General features: G+C 37.0%; 1 protein-coding gene across 2 annotated transcripts in view; it reads left to right on the top strand.

Moving 5' to 3' along the window:
• The window catches only part of LOC129247221 (protein phosphatase 1L), a 71,723-nt gene that overhangs the window by 14,631 nt on the left and 38,293 nt on the right, over window positions 1-18,799 (top strand). The gene's annotated exons all lie outside the window — the stretch shown is intronic.

Genomic DNA, 18,799 nt, shown 5'->3' with positions numbered 1-18,799 from the left:
TTGTCATGGTGATGATTCGGCTTCGATGGTCGCTTTTCTTTCGGCCTTCGGGAAGTTCATCCTGCAAGGATCGGCAGCCACGTTGGATCTCATTAAACCACCGTTTTACAGCGGCTAAATGTGTTGTTTCAACGCCAAAAGTTGAGGTAGGTTGATCAATGTACTACTGTCGCGATATATATATACATATGTATGTATATGTATACAGAATTGGCGCGTACACCTTTTCTGGGTGTTTGGGCAAACTCCTCCTCCTATTTGTGGCGTGCTAGGGAGCTACAATTTCAAACCGATTTCGAACGGCAGAAATATGTACACTCGGAGGTTTGCCATTGCCTGCCGAGGGGTGACCGCTCAATTTGGTGTTTCACCGAGGTTTGAACATAAGTTCTCACTGAATTCCCAATGGTAGTCACGCACCAACGCATTAGGCTACGTTGGCCGCCAATAATCCACGATCTCTATATAATCCACTTCAAATCTATCACACTATTATTTTTACGTGTAGTTTTCATCTTTTTGGCGGTATGAACTATTGAACTGAAAAAAAGAACAAATAAACTCCTAAATGGAAACGTTGTATGTAAGTTTATACTAAAAAATGCCAAATTTTTCGACGAAAATATCGAATTACAGCGCATCAAACGTAGTGATGCAAAAGCGTAAAATATAAAAGGCAGGCATCGTATGTGAAAATAAACGCATTACATACTTCTGTTGATTCAGAAACATTTTTACTAAGTATAGTAATATATAATTATCTAAAAAAAAGAACAGAAGTTTCATGGTGGAAAAAAATTTTACATGGGACAGTGATTAAATTTTAATTAAAAAAGTCTAAAAAAATTGTGTGTAATATCGAAGCCATCTTTCAGAGCCATTAATGCACAACATTCTTCAAAAAGTCACATTGAAAGATTGTCGCTGGTTCGCTGATACCTCAGTTTGAACTGCTGGGCGCGAAAGCCACTTCTGTTTTCGTTTCGTGCAAATGCCTTAATTTTTTGGAATTATAGTAAAAACGAAAAATTACTCGAAATACCATTTATATGACTAAGTCCAAGTTAAATGATGGAAATCCCCATATACCATATAAATATTTACTAACGAAATAACACAGTAAAAGAGAGAATAAGTGTGTATCGTCCATTCAAAAATGTGTAGTATAATAGTAGCCTTTAATGCATTATTCATACACATATTTTCATTTCACTTCATAAATCGTCTGCATTTTCAAATGTCTACTTGCATACATATTGTACATACGAGTACTTATAGTATACATATACTACGTACGTATCTCTTTTGGTTTTCGTCAGTTTCGTGGCGCGCTTTGTATGACCAAAAAATATGTAGGTCAGGGACAGTTTATACATTGAAGTAAATAAATCTGCATTGCATGCCAAATTTTTATCATAATCGGAGTATGTATGTATGTATGTAAAATGTATTACATACTCATACATATGCTTACTTGTAGAACAGAAAAAAATCATTTGTTTTTCGTCTTATTATTCCAAAACGCGATTTTTTAATAAATGGTAAAGTGGTTTATTCCAACTTATCCAGAATAGATGCCGACAGCGCGTGATAAATCAATATCACCTCAAAATTTTCACCCGTTTTCACTTTTTTCCACTATTTCTCATTATTTTTTTTTTTTTTATGTTAGAAAAATATATTATATGATAATATAATATCACTGGCCACTGGGTGATCGGCACTCACGCGGAGAAGCTTGGAATTCCGTACAACCCCCATTGCAGAAGCTGTGGGGATCCTGCAGAGAAAGAGACTGTGGAGCACTTTCTCTGCAGATGTCCGGCCTTGGCGGCTAGGCGTTTGAGATTCCTCAGCATCCCCTTTGGGGATGACTTGATGAAATTCTCCAGCCTAGATCCCTTTTCTCTCCTCCGCTACATAAACAGCACTGGATGGCTGTAGACGGGCTTATCTCCTACCTTAATCCTTTCACAGGTAGTGGTCCACTTTATGGTATCAAAACGGCACGTAAGTGCTACTTGTAGTGTACCTGGGGTACTCTTGCCATCTTACCTACCTAACCTTTATATAAGAATAGAAAAATTTCATAAACTTTTCATCACAATTCCACGGTTTTTGATTAAAATTGTAAGTTTGAACTGGTTTTCGAAAATTGTTTCCCCCCGGGTTACTAGCTTTAACCCGCGGCCCCGCTCGCGGAGGAGTAGTTTTGAGGGATTTAGGATATGTATATAAAAGAATTACAACAATAATTTCATAGAAAATAATTTTTTATTAATAACCATAATATTACAATACCCGGCATCCAAAACAACCAATCAGAAAAATATCAAGCAAAATCATTTTTATTAATTTTCTATCTCAAACCGTTTTTGAACTTTGCATTTGGGTCATAGTTGAACAGCTTATGCGGATTATGAACTCTAAAGTGTTCTGTAAATAGTGAGAAATAGGAAAAACTAAGATTTTTCAGAATAAGTTTAAGCAAATATTCTTAGTGACGAATGAGAGTGGTGGCGCGGCCTGAGGGCTGTGGGAAGGGAGTTCCATCATAAAAACATGCCTATAACCTTCATTGGGTGAAAATATGAATGTATAAAAATCTTTACATCATTTGGTGTTGTCGTTTCGTAGTGGTGCGCGGACAACGTACAGACATTCACCTTTATAGTATAGATATACAGTGACTCACAGCTTATTTCGTGTGAGACAATATTTTTACTTCTCATTGAAAAATAAACAACAAAAATGCAATATTACAACAAAAATTTTTTTGCATTTTATTCTTTATTCACTTCTTCGTGTAACGGGACAAAAACAAAATTCAAAAATATTATCAAAGAAGAAAATATATAGCAACAACAAAAGCTCTTGCAAAATCGTCGTCACAGCTTATTTCGTTTGTATCAATTAACCGTTATTTAAGAGTAATACAAAACTTCAATTGACTTTTGATTTGTCTTGCCTGCTTAATATGCTATTAGAAATTATTTCACTTTTGTGGCTATCAGGATGGGTCGACCCGCATCAATTGAAAGGCGTGAAATCGTGATTAAACACGGAGGAGGACAAAACCCAAAAGAAAATCGCTGAAATTGTTGAGCTGAGCCCTTCAACAGTCCAATATATTATACAGCGCTTCGTACGGGAGAATCGCATTGCAGATAAGGGCAGAAATGCTCCTAATAAGATATTTAATGAAGCTGATGAAAGGTGGATTCTAAGAAAAATTAAGCAGGATCCAAAAATAAGTGCAACACCCCATTTAGCTGCGGAAGAAGAAAAGTACCTTGGAAAAAAGAGCAACCCTGAAACCATCCGCAGAATTCTTCGGAACAACGATTTTCACGGTCGAACGGCTCGAAATAAGCCTTTTATAAGCGCAAAAAATAAAAAGGTTAGAATACAGTTCGCAATGGAGTACCTTGGAAAGCCAGACTTATTCTGGGATACGGTTATTCTCTCTGATGAGAGTAAATATAACCTATTTGGGTCTGACGGAAAGGTTTGCGTGTGGAGGAAACCAAATACGGAGCTCCAAACTCAAAATTTACGTGGTACTGTAAAGCCCGGCGGTGGTCATGTGATGGCTTGGGAGTGCATATCGGCAGCAGGAGTTGGAAGCTTGCACTTCATTGAAGGGAATATGGACAATTTTAAACTTTGATTTACAAGGATATAAAATGAATTTTTTTTTTTCTCAATTGACGAAACAATTTTGCATGAAACATTTTGCGAATATTCTAAAAAGTTATAGTGACTTATGGTAATTATGTGACCACAAGTGTATAACTATTAGTTAATATAATTTGTTTTCACATTCATTGAAATGCGATCATTTATCTATTTCTCTTAATGAGTTCGCTTGGATTATTTGCGTTTTAATAGGATCACTGATATTTTTGAGAGAAATATATTAGATTTGGGAATAAGTTAATCAATTATTTATTCGCCATTGCCTTTTTACAACCTCTTCCAACCGCTCGACCAATTTGTTGATGCCGTTCCGCCAAAAATCTCGTAGTCTGGTGTCAAAGAAGTTGTTGAGCCAATTTTTAAGAACCTCTTTGTTAACGGACCTCGAAGGTAACGCCCTTCATATGGTTTGAAAGGGCTGGAAGAGATGGTATTTGGTCAGTGCAAGGTCCTGAGGATTCGGCGGATGCTGAAGGACCTCCCATTCACGCCCTTGGAGTGCGGAGACGATTTGTGCAACATGGGGCCTGGCGTTGTCGTGAAGGAGTATGGTTTGAGCATGTCGATAATGTCTTTTCAGTCGAATAGCCTCATTCACGCGGTGTAGCTGGGCAATGTAGAGTTCCATATCCTGATCTTCTCTGGATGAAGATTCGGCTTGGCTCTCGGCTTTGGCGTATCTCCTGGAGCAACCCACACCTTTCTTTGCTTCATATTGATATATACGCCCTATTTCTCATCTCGCGTCACGGTTTGGTGCAAAAATCCGCATGTTACTCTATGTCAGGCGAGATGCTGAGAAGCTATTTGAAGGCGACTTTCTTTGATTTTTTGTTGAGCTCGTGGGGCACCAGGCTCCCAATTTTTCGATAAATCCATTAAATGAAGGTGATTGAGAAATGTTTTATGACCGGAGTTCATTTTATTCCGCCAATTCACGACTGGTTTACCGGCCGTTCTCCTTCAAAAGTGATTTGAGACGTTCTTCATCGAATCCGCTGCGGGACGTGTCGTCGACGTCAAAGTCGCTATTTTTTCAACTTTGCAAACCATTTCCGTGCTGTAAACTCGCCAATGACATCTTGTACATACACGTCGCAAATGTCTCGGGCTGCTTCGGCAGCCTTTTGACCTCGATAAAGATCAAAGAAGAGCAGGTGTCGAAAATGTTGATTTTGGTTAAATAACTCAAAAATACAATTAACATAGTAGAGCAGAAAGAATACTTACCCTTTGCAAACAGCAAAAAAATCGTTGTAAAGTAAGAAAAAAATTTAAAAGACGCTATGAACTTATTCCCCAACCCAACATTAGTTCCGTTCCATTCTTATATATCTTTAATCGAGTTCGTATCCAAAATATTTATAACTATTTCGTATCGCATTCAAAGAAAGTGAGAGTTGCAGAATCCAGATTACCCTAGAGTGCTATTTCAACACAATTAAACGTTTCAAAAAGAATAGTTTTTAATGCTATGAAATAAAAAATTTTTCTAAGTACAAAACAGCAGAAAACGTTTCAAAAAAAAGGGAAAGACTATTAGCTAGATTGATAGGATGATCGTGAGATTATCAAAACAGAATCCCGCTTGCTCACCTCAAAAAGCAAATAACGAAAAAAACAGTTTCGTTTCGGTGGGCAGAAGGAGTGTTTACGGAGAGAGGCTTAATAATGGTGTGGGACTGCTTTTCGTGGAACTGCGTCGGGCCAATTCATCGTATGAACCCCTTGAACGGCAATTTATTTTCAGGCAGACGATTAAATTTTCTTAGTTTTAAGAGGAGGGATTCATATAGAAACTTACGGTTTTGCTGTTCAAATAATTTGTTATTACATACAATAATAATAATAATGAAAATAATAAAGGGTTTTTCAATTGGCGCGGGTCGATTTTGGCGCCCTGTGGCAGCCATTTTGTTTTGGAGACATCTGTCAAATCTTTTGTTTATTATTCAGTTGTTTATGGTAAATCATCATGGCAAGTTACAGGATTGAACAGCACGTTCAAATGATAAAACTTTATTATCAAAATGAGTGTTCATTAACGCAAACGTTGCGCGCATTGCGCCCATTTTTCGGTAGATGTAGAGGCCCTTCCAATTTCTTATGGCCCATATTGAACCATATGGACCTAGACGACATGTGGTTCCAGCAGGACGGCGCTACGTGCCACACAGCAAACGCCATTTTATTCCATTTCAACATCTACCCGCCTTTATTGAAAAACCCTATATTTGTTTCACAGATTTTAAGGGGTTAAAGGTAATATGGATGCGGTCAAGTACGCTAAAATACTTCAAAATGCACTGCTACCTTATGCAGAAGAGAATTTCTAGGTGATTTGAAAATTTCAACAAGACAATGATCCGAAGCACAAGCACACATCTCGTGTGGCAAACAAGTTCTTCGAAGGTATATTCAAGCGCAATATGCGCGATATGCGCACAGATGCTAACGCATCGTTCTTAAGTATTTTTCAACGGCTGTATGTATTATGCCACTAAAACCTCTAATAATTGATAAGATAATGAATTACATATGAAATTTGCTTCCTATTCTTGAACTAAAAACAAATCGCGCGAAAACTTTTCATAACACGGTAATCACTATAAATCTTCCTAATCTTCCATACTTATAGGAATAACGTTAAGTAAGCATGAGTTCATTGCGCTCAGTAAATATACGAGTATGTACCGACATGTATACCTACATATGTGTATACGTATTGTATATTGTAATAATTTCATGCATATACGCATATAACTACATATATTTATGAATCGTAAGTTCATAGGTATTTAAATGTGCACATTCAAGTAGCAGATTGCCCACATTGACGCAAATGACGGCACTGCTCCAAAGAAATGTTGCACTTAGGTGCATACAAGCATAGAAACATACATACATATGTACGAGTATGTAGTTCATTAGACTGGGTCGAAAAAAAGTTTCAAAAGTCCAAGACTTTTGTTGAGAGGATTTCAGCAAGATACAAATTTGTTGTTGTTTTTTTTTATCCTTCTAAAAACCGCCGAAAAGGTTTTTTCACTATAGGTTGGTTATATGTTAACCGAATTTCAAAAGTAAAATGCCGTTCTTCTAGTCTTGGGTAGTTCTAAATTTTAATTTAAGCCTCTAATGCTTAAGGCCTTTAGTTGAAACAAAGCCAAAGCACTGACCGCCTTGTGGCAGTGAAAGGGGGTTTTTGAAAAAACGTGGGGTCTTTCTCCCAGCTAGGCCCTATGGATCTACACGGCTATGATAAGACCAATTATCACCTATGCATCAGTGGTCTGGATGAGTAGACTCTGCCTCGTGGAAGTCGGGAGGACCTTATCGTGACTACAACGCACTGTGGCCATCTGTTGCGTCGCAGCTTTGCCGACTACTTCAGGCCCGGCATTAGATGCTCTGATCAGTCTACCACCACTTGATGTTTTCATCCAAGGAGAGGCCTTGAAGACCATCTGCAGGCACAAACACTATGGGAATTGGTATGGCGCGTGTACGGCACTGGACAGAGAGTAGGCATGGACTTCGATCCAATGATCCTTGCCATGCCCCTTGATTCCATGCCATCTAGAGTCGTGCTTGAGAAGAGATACAGTGTGGTGCTGCCAGAGGCTCAACAGTGGTCAGAAAATGAGCCCGGCAAACACTGTTTTCGCATTTTCACGGCTCCGACTCTGGGGTCGACGTGGAATCCAGCGAGACAAAACTGTACTTTGCTTTTGGAATGCATGAATATGTGTTTCAAGCGAAGGTGTATGCTGTTCAAGAAGCGATGAACTTTGTTGTGGAAAACAGATGGAGAGGCAGATCTAGATGTGTCTGCAGCGACAGCCAAGCTACGCTCATGGCCTTAGACAGCCCCCAATCACTTCAAGTGTAGTCGAGGGAACCCGAGTGCAGTACTATGGATTTAATTGTGTCTGAGTGCTGCACTTGCTAGTCTGTCCCGACAAAAACCAAAAAAAGGCCTTTAGTATCCGAAGTCGTTTTCACATACAGTGAAGAACATAAGTCTACACATACAGCAGCATATTTTCTTATTTTTTCCCAGAAGGTATGCAATAATTGAAAAAGCTGTTAATGTAGTTTTTTATGTTTTGCTTTATAATAAAACAAAGAGGTGTGACAAAAGTCTACGTACAGGTAAATTAGCTTACAAAAAAAAAACAAATTTATTCATTTTAAAACTAGCTTTTTTGAATACTTTTAGTTTTAAGTAGGTCCACCACCATTACAAATCACTGCTTGAAGGCGTTCATCCAACCAGTTGGCTAAGCTCTTCCCACGTTATTTGATTCCATGCTTCCATCAACTCTTATTTTTAGCGATTTGCGTCAGTTGCTATAATACTTCGTTGAGTTTTCCTCTCTAAAACCTCCGAAACATGCTCTATTGGATTTAAATCCGCGCTCTGTGGCGGTGTATTTAGTTCCCTGTGTGCGTAATATAAGACCCATTCTTTGGCACTTAGTGCAGTATGCTTAGGGTCATTGTCTAGTTGAAAAAGCCAACCTTGCCCAAGACCTAAGCATTCTACTGATGGTCTCAAATGTTGTTTCAATATATTTTTATGTTCATATTGGTCCATAGTACCTTCAATAAGGGTATTCTTTCCAACGCCAGATGCAGCTATAGCTCCCCAAACCATTACGCTACATCCGCCGTGCTTGATAGTAAGTATCAAATTTTTAATTTCCATACCTGGCTTTCTTCACCTCCATATTTTGTCTCGGCCACCACTCACAAATGTATTGAACTTCGATTCATCAATGAATAAATCCTTGGACCAGCAATTCATTCCCTTGTCAATATGTGTCTGTGCAAATTCAAGCCGACGGCGACGTTGTTTTTCTGAAATCAGAGGCTTTTCACGTGGTGTCTTGCTGAAATATCCGCTATTATTAAGATACATTTTAATAACTCTTGGATAAACACTTTTTCCAGATGTTTCGACGATATGTTGGACCAATTTAGAAGCACTAAGTCTCGAACTTGTGTCGAGTTCTCTTAGAATAGAGCTTACATCTCTTCTGGACAGCTTCTTTCGGCGGCGGGTCGCTTTATTTTCATACGAATTAGTCTCCTCACAGTTTTTAACAATCGATGGTACCGTTGCTCGACTTAAATGAGCTATTTTTGCAATTTCGCCGTAAGATTTATTTACTTTCCGTGCTTAACACGAAAACCCCTCTGCTCGAATGAACCAAATTAGATGGATGTTGGTACACTTTTGTCATACCGCTTTTTTCTTGTTGTGTTAATTTTCTTGTTATAAAGCAAAGGAAATAATTTAATTTTTATATATTTATGATTAAATATGAATACTGAAAAAAATACATTATCAGTTTTTTTTTTCAATTATTGTATGCCTTCTGGGAAATAAGAAAATATACTACTATATGTACACTTAAGTCCTTTACTGTTCACAATTGGGGCAGACTACGCAGAATTGTACCCCTTAAGATATTATCGTTGTTTCATCAATCTCAAGCCTACTTTACAATTCACTTAAAGTTTACTTTTAAACTGTTTTGTTAAATTCAATACCTACTCTCTTCTGAAATCCACTCAATATAAGCCTTGAATACAGGATTCCACTTTTCTAATATTTTTCTTTTGTGTATGCCAACCGACCTGATCTAATGTCTGCTTTCGTGTGATCATATGCACTCTGGGCTATTTTAAGCGCACTGAAAAATGTAGAATACTAAATACATCAACGTTACAGATTAAGTTTTACCAAAGGGAAATTGTGTAAATGTGAAAAACTAATCGAAATAAACTGATGCCGGCGATATATTATGTATGGGCATTAATATTGTATGTACATCTGGATATAGTTCCATATGCGCAGTGTATTAACAATTGTCAGTTTGTAGTGGCAGAAGCTAGCAATAAATCTACAGAAAATGGCATAGAATTTAGTTTTCCATCATTAATAGGGAAAGGGAACAGACCTTACAATTGTCTATTCCCTCTTGTCTGTGCTATAATTGCCAAGGTAATCCTCGGCAATAAGCCACGATACCTAAAATAAGCACGCGCTGGATATTGTAGCATATTTTCGAAGTCTGGAGGTGCGTCGAGCAATTTAAAATAATTCTTAAAGATTAGCGCATTGGGCACCGAGAATTATGCTGCCCTCCAACACTTTGTTCGAGTTGATATCGTTTCATATATTTTAGAATTTTCCTTAAATCCCGAGCCAAGTGATACAAAAACGTACAACAGAGGCGATCTACAGTTTTACGCCGCCTCTGAACAGCAGCAGGTGGCTTTTTATGAGAAACTTTTTTTCATTCTACTTCGAAATTTGCCATATCCTGCAGAAAAGCCACCGTTACTAGGAAAAGCTTTTGCTTACATTTAATATTACACGTCTACAATGGGCTTCGCATCGAATGGCTTCGCATCGAATGGTAGGTCATGTACAAACTGTTGGGCTTTGGCTGTCGTGTGCTGGTATTGAAATGTTAGAGCGGCGCTGGAATGATTGCGTTGCTCTTAATGGAAATTACGTTGATGAATAACTAATTTTGAAAAAAAAGTGTTTTCTTTGTTAGGCCCGGGACTTTTCAGCCTATGTGTTACATATCTACATATGTTTATAGTATAGTATAGTAGATATTAAGTTCGCAAATTATAACTTCCATTTGTTGTTGTTTTTGTGGCAGTTTCTATTCTTACGAGTTATGTTGCAAACAGTGACCGACGTAATGTAGTTCCTTATCGCAGCCCGCAGAGAGCACAAAATTGAGTAAAACTCATCCTGTAGAGAACAACTGCGTTCCTTTAATTACATATTTAAACAATACATCGGTTTGTGTGGGTATATGCTTGGTTGTATCTACACAATGTTGCCATTGATATTTTTGCTTACATACTTTTTTCACACATCCGCGTTATCAGTTACAATTTTTCATTGTTTAATAAATCAAAGCCAAAAGCCAACAAATGCAAATAGTTCATTTATCTATAATTATTAACTCATAATTATTCAACACTGTTTTTAAGTTATTTTAACAAAAATTAAAATTTTTCCAAGTTTATATTGTAAACGATTTCGAAATGTACTGTTTGGCAACACTGTGTGGTGAGAGAGCCATCAGCTGACACGGTTCTGCGGGAATTTTCAAAAATCCTGCGATAAAATCTACAATACTACGATACGGAAGAGAAGTAATTTTTCATTTACATGGGGCTTTCATTAGTTTGATCGTAACAGCTGACAGGGGACTGCGTTTACGTCGGTGACTGTTTGCAGCATTATCTGTCTGCATTACGTAATTTATTTACGCTCTCAAATATGAACTCGGTTTTGAATTGCAATTTTTTCCCAAGCAAATTTAACCTATTATCTAATAAGATTATTGAATATAATATTACATTTCCACCGAATAAAGGCTTGAAGAGAATTTCGGTGGTACCCTTTAATTTGAAACTTGAGCATCACTTTGTCTTTTTTAAGTGCAAAATTTAGGTTTACAAAACGCTAAAGCAAAATATAATAATTGCGTTTACATACACATACACAAATTGAAAGGTGGATTTGTTGTTAATTTCACAATATTTATTTACTCTTTCAAATCGATTTTGTGTCTAAGTTAAGTATTCACAGTAATTTCAGTATTTCAGTATTTATTAAATAATACTTTATTACTTGTACCAACACTGGTAATTTTTAAATTTTTCCAATTGTTGTTTTTTTTTGGTTTACGTTTAATTTTTACAAATGTTTTTTTTTTTTTTGTTTTTTTTCATTTTTGCAATTGTTAAACTCGATTTCGACGCTTAACGTACGTTTTACGTTAAGTCTTTTGTATAGACTCAATAAGGTTCGGTGTTTTCGTTTTTTTTTTTTTTTGTTTTGGAAATTTTTTAAAACAGTCGGAAGTTGAACTAATCTAAGTGAGATGCAAGTATAATCGACGGCGTTTCCTTATCATAGTAAAAGACGGTTATCATCTCAAAATACATCATTCATCATTGAACCGGCGAAAAATATTTTTATCTGGTTTCCTGAGGATCTCTGGAGCACCTACTCTTAGCAAAACACGAATAAACTGTTTAGGTTCTGCAGCATTTCCATTAGAAAATGTGGCAGATCAAATAATTAGCAGATTACTTAAATTACCCAAACTGTGCATTAAAGAAAACATATAAAATAAACTCTCTATACTAGCACTTGGTATCACTATAGATCAATTTCTGGTCTATGTGCGATCTAGATGATCAACCAAGTCTAACATAACATAACCTGACCCACAAATGATTTTTTGCTGCCGAAGTTGTTCGCACAATTTTGTATTTCCCCATAGCAAATTGGCCAAAACTGGCCTTGTTACAGTACATATCAATTAATCGGCTCTACGTACGACTCGTTTATATATTAGACTACAGACTGTCACACCAGCAGCATTTCCCAAACATTTATAGGGAGTGTTTACGCTGTTAATGCTGTTACAATAACAACAACTGGTTGACTCTTCTAAGAATACCAAGTCAATGAATTCGTAAAATTCAGTAAAATTGGCGGTGTATTTCCTCGCAGCTTTGGTCACTTGGTTATAAAACAAACAAGTCCAACAAAAACGAGTGCTGTCTGTGGTCAATAAATATTATAATAAAAGCCATATAGATAATTTAACTATATATATACATATAATTGGCGCGTACACCCTTTTAGGGTGTTTGGCCGAGCTCCTCCTCCTATTTGTGGTGCGCGTCTTGATGTTCCACAAATGGAGGGACCTAATAATTTAATTGGGGAAGGGAAAAATTCCTTGCAGTGGAAAATTTGTAAAATTGTGAACTGCATCTTGTTACCACAAAATTCCTCCATTTTTAACCTGCACCATCTATGTACAAATGTAATATTTGCATTCCAGTTTTACATTTTGGTTTTTTTTACTACAGATTAATTATATACATATGTACGTAAAGTTTCGTAAATCTCGAAACCAACTTCTAAGTTATGTTTATTATTTTACAAAAAATCAGAAATTCAATTTAGCGAGTTACGACTGTATTCAGTCCTAATATACTTGTAATATTTGTATAAGCAATATACGGTGATGATTAAATTACGTCAATTAACAAGCAAATCATTTTCTTTTTTACAACACAAAAGTTATTTGTAATTATATTTCTAACGACGAGCAGTGTGTTCATCTTTTTATTTATATAATTCTTAGGTGTTTTAAAATTCCATGAAATTTTGTTTTAAGAATAGAAAAATGCTCGCAGGAAAATAATGAAACAAAAAACTCCAGAAAGACGGCAAGAGCCACGTGCGGAATGCTTAAATTTCAAAAATATGATACAACCAGTAAATAGGGGGAAGAAGTCCCAAACAACTGCTATTTTTTAAAAGCAAATTCTCCCTCAAGTTAAAAGGAACTCGTATCTCGCATTCATCCAAAAAAGAAGTATAGTTTGAATACTCATTTCTAAACATTAAGAAAAATGCTGATTTAAAGCAAGTTATGCGGACAAGAGTTGCTCAGAAAGTGAAATTCATGTTAATTTATCCAACTCCAACCAAAGTAGTACTTCTGTGCAGAAATCCGCAAAATCGAATTCCACCTGTAGTGCATTCTGTTTTGACAGAGTGAGGGTGGAACATAATGATTTGAGGACATTGCTCAATGAGGTCTTACGCTAACTAGAACTTGCGGGCTAAAGGAGGTTTAGAGCTGACTTTCACAATCGCCAGAATTAAATACTATTACCAATTTCTGGCACAAATTCAATACCTCTTTAGGATGATCAGAAGCTGTCTAGATGATTCCGTAGATTTGCCATTTTAGGTAGGCAGTTTTTCAATGAATTGGAAGATCTCAGTACTGTGAAAAGCATGGATCTTCTAAAAGTATCGAAAAGTGCACACTCCTGCTCCTGCTCCCGCTATTAGGTTGCAGGAGCTTGGCATGTGGAGACAATCTCATGAAGGACTTGGCAGCATTTTGAGGCAGATTTATCCTTCTGTACAGATTTATTCATACGCAAACTGGGTTTTGAGGGTTGTGCTAGAGCTATTCTCCAAGCAGGCTGGATTGAAAAGAGGGGGGAGTCTGCACGGACATAGGTACCTCTGTTTACACCGACGGATCAAGATGGAATCTGGACCGGGAGCGGGCCAATATTTCAGGCTTCTTTAAACTGCGAAGAACTAGTAGTGTTTTTCAGCAGAAGTCTTAGCGATCCTGCAGGCATGCAGGGATAGATAAATATCTTATCCGATAGTCAAGCTGACTGGGGAGCAGTCGGCATGCTGCAGCAATCTTCTGGTCAACTCCTGTAAGGAGGAGATTAAACGTCTCGAAAGTGCAGGAAACGTTTCTCTTATCTGGGTTCCAGCGCATAGGAACATAGAGGGACAGAGGGGTGGACAGGATCGGTTTGTAATTGATGCACCTTGGAACCTTTTTTTTAATGCTTGCGCTATTTTGACGCACACAACTGTATATGCACTTATTAATAAAGCTATCTCGGAATGACAGAGAAATATACTTTATATAACCATTACGCGCAAGTCGAGACGGAAGCCTATAAATAACTTTATATATTATCTGTTAAGCCCGCTTGGCGTAAATGCAACTTACATATTCAAATAGTCATGAATGATAATTGTTTTCAGTATACGAGAGTTAGATTGTTTCCAAGTATATATGTATGTATGTATTAGGGTGGTCCAAAAAAAATGTGTATGCTGCCGCCCCCCAAAATAGTAAAGAATGAAAAATAAAAAGACCCGTATTTTTTTTTTTTTTAATCAGACCATATTTAATGGTGCCGCCGGGGCTTTGAAATATCCCATGTATTTTGCATGGGAAAAAAATACTTTTTCGTAGATTTCATGTAAAAACCTGGAAAATGAATATATTTTAACCGGATAACTCAGTTTCTCTTCATAATTGGTCAGGGAATAACAACCAATTATGAAATAATTAATTTTTTTTGTATTAACTATTTTCATAAAAGTAATATAAAATATTGTTTTTCGATTTTTTCTTAGATTTTCGTTTTATGGGGGCTTTTTGGGGTTCTATAAAAAATAGTTAATACAAAAAAATTAATTATTTCATAATTGGTTGTTATTCCCTGACCAATTATGAAGAGAAACTGAGGTATCCGGTTAAAATATATTCATTTTCCAGGTTTTTACATGAAATCTACGAAAAAGTATTTTTTTCCCATGCAAAATACATGGGATATTTCAAAGCCCCGGCGGCACCATTAAATATGGTCTGATTAAAAAAAAACAAAATACGGGTCTTTTTATTTTTCATTCTTTACCATTATGGGGGGCGGCAGCATAAAAATTTTAATATAAATTTTTCCCATGCATTTTTGGACCACCCTAGTATGTATGTATTTTTTGCGTATGGAATTTTTTTAATTATTGTGTAAGTTGTTGTGATGATATCAATATCATCGGCATAAGCAAGCAATTGTATAAAAGAGATAGTGCCTGAGCGATTTATTCTGAGACCTCATTTAGTATTATATGACTTGGAGAGGTCTTCTCCTACTCCTTTCATGCAGTTAGTGGCATTCTTCAACTTTAGTTTCAACTACCGTTTTAGCTTTGCGGGAATACCAAATTCAGATGTCGCAGCATATACGAGTGACAATAAAAAAATAATGATACAAAGTTTCAAATTCGGTACATATCTTGATTATGACAGGGTAAATTCTGAATAGTTAAGAGTTTAACCTGCTGCAATATCCTGAACGCAATTGTGCCACGACAACGCGGGTCTCAAGAGCTGAAGTTCTTCGTCTGCGATAGGTAGTGACTGGACTCCGATGACGGCATTCGGAAGCAGCAATTAAAAAAAATGGTAAGAGTCTCCCTATAAATGCCGTTTAATGCCTTTCTATGCATGTGTCCGATCCTGCATCTCGTCGATGTAATTGAAGAGATGCCTCGTGACTCGCCTGGGAAATGATTTAGCCTCCAGCAAATGCATTCAGGAGCGGTTCCCAGCAGGAATTGCTTGCTTAGCATCTTACTATACAGGGACATAGTAGCCTTACTGTAGAGAAGTTGTAGGGAGACATCAGGAGCCATCCCATGGCTACCGAGATGGCAGCATTTTAATAAGTTTGGAGTTTCCTCCACTACAAATCAGTGGTACCAGGCGACCAAATGAACGCTGGATAATTCCGTAGCGGCCAGCCAATTGCTTTAAATGTCGCCAAAAATATTTGCTTGTCTTTGTCCAAAGTGCTACCGACTAGCGATTTGAAAACTTTGCTGCAATTTTGAACCTTAGTGGTAGTTGCAGTTGTATGCGCCGAGAAGGAGAGCAAACTGCCAAATGTGGCCTTGTTGTTGTATGGTTCTTGTTGCTTCAGTTTTGCGAATTCTCTTTTGATATTCCCATCGCGTTCACACATCTTGCAATTGCTGGTTTTTAGCCTACAATCAACAACAACATTGATACGAACGATAACACAAACGGAGTGGACAGAACAAGAGCTTCACAAGTAACGAGTTGAAGCAGCTAAAATTACCCTGCATGAACGCCGTCTTACTAATACTAAGGACTCACTAAGGACTTCCAAACAAATGTAAATTTTGGCAGTCATTTTCCTGTGTCGCCAACAAATGTTTATTTATGCTTAGGGAAGCGAAGGCGCTTATTAATTACACAGCCACCCAAAAAACAAATTTCCGGCCAGTGGGTCTAACTATGTGTGCGGGTTCGAGGTTATGGATTTAGTTGAAGAAGCCGTGAGTCACCGGATTTTAGGTTTGAAATCGTTTAGGATTGTCAGGAGTTTGAAGTGTTTTTTGGGGATATGGCCAAACCCTGACAGGCTGGGATGAAGCCAACTTCAGATTCAGCAATGCAAGAATATAAAATATAATATATAAGTGCATAGTCAGACTGGAAGGCCGAAGGCCCTGCGACATTGTGGAACTTCTCCTCCAGGTTATATATCATAAGTATGTTACGTTCCTTGTTAAGTTTTTGTCGAACTATGCTCTCTGCAAAATGTTGGAGGATACTTAAATGTTTTATTAATTACCTCAACTGGTCATTTTAGAAAAATATTTACATTTCTAATTTTTTAGTCCCATTTATTTCTCGTTCATGGCGAGTTATTTATTTCTCATTCATGGCGAGTTATTTATTTATATATATATTTTTTTTTAATTATTCATGATAAATTACAGTGATTATTCAGCCAGAATGTATTTTCCCCACTAATTGATATTTGTGTTTACTGCGAATCACCGGAGCGGAAATATTTATATTGTAGTTAATTGCGTAGGAGAATGGGGCTTTTAAATTATTTATGTAAACAAAAAACGATATCTGATCAGCAAAAACACCGCCGCGACTTGGTGCCAACAATGAATTTTAACTTTTTGTTATTTCCTTTTTTTCGCTCTGTGTTTTCTTCCTCCACCAATAGTCGCAAACTCTATCGAATAGTGATTTCACTCAGCGTTAATTTCTTGGTTTGTCGATAGGTATGTGTTGCCAACCTGGAGGATATTCTCCAATAGACGTTTTCCTACAAAAGCGGCTCCTACAACAAAAGTTAGAGAAAACAAGAGCAAAATTGATTAACGAACTGATTCGGGAGGATTGGGCTTCAAAAACACTGAGTTTAATGATTATTACCAAAAGTTTCCAAAGTTTTGCTCAGGTCATTTTGTGAATTTCTTCTTCTTTGGCGCTATATCGAATTTTCGGTTTGAACAACTTATCAATTGTCCCTCTGTATTGGGAAGTTCCGTCTTGTATACCTTCGATACAAGGCATTAATCCGAGGCGATGCTGAGTCGGAGAATTTAACATACAGTTACACAGTAAAGTCTACATACCCCATTGAAAAGCGAGGTTTGGAGATTTCTGTGAACATTGTAGCATTAGAATATATTCCAAACAAATCCAATCTAACAACAAACAATAAATATTAACAAAAAAATACGTCAAGCGCACTCGAATTGTGACTTCCGTCTCTCGCAACATTATAAATTTATTTATTTTTTTGTTCTTTGATCAGATAGCACCCAAGTTGCTTTGTGATATTTCGCTGCAGGTGGCGGGTACCACTTATGTACTACCAACTATTTTACATGTCGTGGCGAAATAGATCGACCTCCACATGGTCTCATAAAAGCCCGAAAATATCCCGACTGTTGGACCAAATATGCCTCATTTGTTCACTCTAGCGTGGAGCTCGACATTTACGATTCAAATATCGCGGCGAGCACAACGGTCATAGACTCCAGTTTCTATTGCTCTCATTATCTTTCTACTATTCTCAGTCACTAATAGGGAGTGGATAGCATACAGAGTGCACAGCACACAGAACATTGAAAAAAATCGGGTTGGAGGCTGAGGTTGAGATTATGCAAAAAGTGCACACAATGAAGTGCTGATGAAAGGAAAAGAGTAATATGGTGTGATAAGACCCGCTTGCAGTCGGATGGAAAGCAGTATTATTGGCACCGAGCGCTTGAAAATTGCAAAAGCATCAAGTAAAACAAACGATGAAGCATGTCGGTGATAACCTTATGATGTGCGGCTGCCGCACGTGGTGGAATATTGGTTCATTGGTACGAATATTCGGGATAATGAAAAATAATATTATTTCAATATCCTACAAACCAATTAGCCGGATTTTGTTGACCTAAGCGTATACCCAACAGAAGAGGTTCAATTTTAGCAAGACAGGGACCAGAAACATACCGCGAAAATTGTTCAAGAGTGAATTAAAAATCAGGACTTTCCCGCATAGAGTCCTGATTTAAACCCGATTGAAAATGTATGGGCTATACGAAAGAAATGGATAGCATCTTACGAAATGGCTCCAGAAAACATCGACGAACTATGGTTAAGAGTTCAGAAAGCTCCACACTCAACTATCGAAAAACATGACAAGATGTCTAAATAGCGTCATTAAAGCCATATATGGACAAAATATTCAATAAATAAGTTTTATTTCTTAATATTTTTATTTTTTAATATTTTATTTTTTCTTATTTCTTAATAAAAAAGCATTTAACCTGAAAATTGTATAGCATTATTTTGAAAAATGATTCCACAGCACTCAAAAATGC

The sequence above is a fragment of the Anastrepha obliqua genome, chromosome 5 (genome assembly GCF_027943255.1).
Source record: "Anastrepha obliqua isolate idAnaObli1 chromosome 5, idAnaObli1_1.0, whole genome shotgun sequence".
Taxonomy (NCBI): Eukaryota; Metazoa; Arthropoda; class Insecta; order Diptera; family Tephritidae; genus Anastrepha; species Anastrepha obliqua.
The sequence above is the reverse complement of the archived record's forward strand: the minus strand, read 5'-3'. Positions and strand labels throughout refer to the sequence as shown.